This window comes from Erigeron canadensis, chromosome 9, assembly GCF_010389155.1.
Source record: "Erigeron canadensis isolate Cc75 chromosome 9, C_canadensis_v1, whole genome shotgun sequence".
In the NCBI taxonomy this organism is placed as follows: Eukaryota; Viridiplantae; Streptophyta; class Magnoliopsida; order Asterales; family Asteraceae; genus Erigeron; species Erigeron canadensis.
Genome location: NC_057769.1, coordinates 32,684,854 through 32,688,003, shown reverse-complemented (window position 1 = coordinate 32,688,003; position 3,150 = coordinate 32,684,854).

Below are 3,150 nucleotides of genomic sequence, written 5' to 3'. Positions count from 1 at the left end.
ATCTCAAATGTGCTAGACATTAACCTTAACCCTAAAAAACCTTGGACAGTGCTTGTACAAGTATTGGAACATGGCCATGTGCAAGTGAGCCAGTCAGAAAATGAGTTTAGGAGATTAGTCTTGGTAGATTCTGAGGTAACTTTCTTATGTCTCTCTCATATTCTTAAGAATCGCCTCACTTGTTGTAGACATGTTTAGTATTTGCTACTAATTGTAGGGAACCAAGTTGACTGCACTTATATATGGCAACAACGTACGTCTTTTGGCAAACCTATTAGCACAATATAAGAGGTACTATATCTCAAATGCTGCAGTTGTTAGCAATGATCAAAAATACCGTATCAGCTCATACCCATGCTCTTGGGTTTTGAACAACAAAACTCTTATTGAGGAATTAGTTGATCCTATCCCAATGACACTGAATTGTGAATTTAACTTTACGAAGTTCACTGATCTACACAAATATGCTGACACGGACACCCTCCATAGTAATTTCTCTTTCTTCTAACCCAATTTGCATTTTATTTACCTACTTAATTAGTACAACACTCCAACCTATTTATGTTCTACATTTAGATGTTCGGGGTATAGTTCTGCAATGCTTTCCCAGTAAAGAGCAAGGATCGCCGAATGTTACTACAAGGGATATTGTCATCGTCGATGAAGAGTAAGATGCCTTAACCACTTACATCGGTATTCCATGCTATGTACCTAAGCGTCCATTATTTTAATGTAGCAAGATGCTTTTGCTACTGACTTTATGGAATACGTTTGATGATAACGAAGGGCAAACACTTTCTGGCATAATCGAGACCGGCCCAATGATCTTTGGATTGCGCCTAAAAGTGACAACTTTTTACGGTAAATGGATACCTATGCATTTAAGTACTGTATAACAACTACCTATTTTCTTCCACCACCTAAAATAATTAGCATACAGGCCTCTCATTGACCACTAGATCATCTTCTGGCTTCATGATTAACCCTCCAGTAACACATGCCTTACAGATGCATGAATGGTACCTTATTAGAAACTCAGAATTTTTTTAATCACTCTTTGCAGTTACGCTTAAATAATGCTCTTAAATATGTACATGTTTAATGTAAGGTACAACACCCACAAACAAGAACTTCAACAACTCCTTGCCCTTAAAAGTTACACCAATACTGACATACTCCTTCCTTATCCAAAACATGATGCTATAATCCCAATTGCTACAGCGGTTTCCTCCTTCAAAAAAGTAAGCGACCATTGTAAAGAACTCACTTGTTTAATAACACATGGTGTATATTCTAAACTAAACCATACAATCTTATTTTTTCAAATATTAAAAAAATAAATAGATAAAGACAGCTTGGGTTATGGGGAAAACCAGACTTCCAAAGCAAGAAAGAAGCCCATGGTATACAGCTTGCGGTAATTGTCAAAAGGCACTAGATGCTGATCTTACTTGGGTGGTTACGTGTCCATCATGTAAGATAGAAACCCATATTCAAGCACTGTAAGTCCATTTTTCTTTCTAATATCCTACAAGTTTGGATACTCATTTTTAAATGTTTTGTCCCCCATAACCATGTCCTGTTAATGCATCGGATAGGTCTAAAATTACAATTGAGATAGATGATGGAACTGGAAGTCTTTCTGCACTTGTATGCACACCTGATGCTGAAAAACTCATGCCATTCACTGCAACGGAACTGAAAGAAGCTGAGGAAAATGTAAGCCTAACTTACTACTTCATTTGACGAACATACATACACACGTGCTCATATTCATATACTTTTAGCAAACTAATAAACTTGTATATGAAATATTTGTGTTACATATACAAACTAAATCTTCTTCTAACACACATCTGCTTAAATTCATATGTTCGTATCCAAACGGATACGTAAAACTAACTGATATTTGAATGTTTATTCATATTCTTTAATACTGGTACATCTTTATTACAGAGTATTGACCTTCATGGTGACATTGCTATGTCAATTGAGAAACATACGATTGTTGCCTTTATACGCTCATATGAAACAACATTCCATGGTCAGAGTCAATTGAAAATGAATTTGTCAAGGCTTACAGACTTGGTGAAGTGATACCTCGGCTTAACATAGCAGCCCAATGTACGGAAGAACATTCTTCTGTCCCTGCTTTAGATGTTGCAGGCTCATTTGACACAGCCCTGCAACAAGAGGAGCATGCTTCTGAAACCATGGTAGATGTTAGTACCCCACTTTCAGCAAAGGGAAAAGAACAACTATTTACCCCATCTACAAAACTAATCCTTGAAGAAATTGACTCAGAACTCATTTCAAAGCCTGTGAAAAAAAAACTTACATTCTCTGATGACCAAGTTCTCACTGAAACACCTACTATAAACCAACCTCATGGTAGCCATGTTTTCACAAAGAATGAAAGTCCAATTAAAGATGCGGTTTCGACATTTGCTTTTAAAAAAAAGAACTAGAGCTTCGTGTGACAGATCCAACCCCAACCCTTGTTGCCATAAAGAAAGAGATAGGTGCTCGAGTGGCTACTACAATCCCGACTCGTGCCTCTATAAGAAGGAAACTGGCGGTCAGGCTATGGATGAGAGCCCAACAAAAAAACCAAAAAAACTTAAATCCATATGTAGCTTCTGGGAACATACCTACAGGAATATGAGAATCACCTTTTGAAAACACTCCACTAAGATTCTCTTCTCAAACCAGCCCAAGAAGCTACTAGCTTTTGCACATAAGACTGACACTTTTCGAAGCAGCTTCTTATGTTTTCCCTTTTGAAACTAGCCTTACCCTTTCCTTTTGATGTTTTATCTTTTGAAGCTAGCCTTAGCCTTTCCCTTTCTGTACAATCTATGACCCTTCTATGGGCTAAAGGCTTAGACTTGTAGTCATAATATAGTTGCATCATCTAGACTTTGTAACAAAGCCATGTAGCTTTCGAGCACCATGGAACTTGATGCTTGTGATGAAAACGCTTGTATATAACTCTGCTGATGATATGTTTTTTCAGTAAAGGATGTTTCTATTTAGCTTATATCACTATTGTATGTAACTTGTCCCAATATTTATTTACTTTTAGCTTCACGCTGAAGATGGGCTTTAAAAACTAACATCGTTTTACCTTTATAAACCTTCGTTAACTTA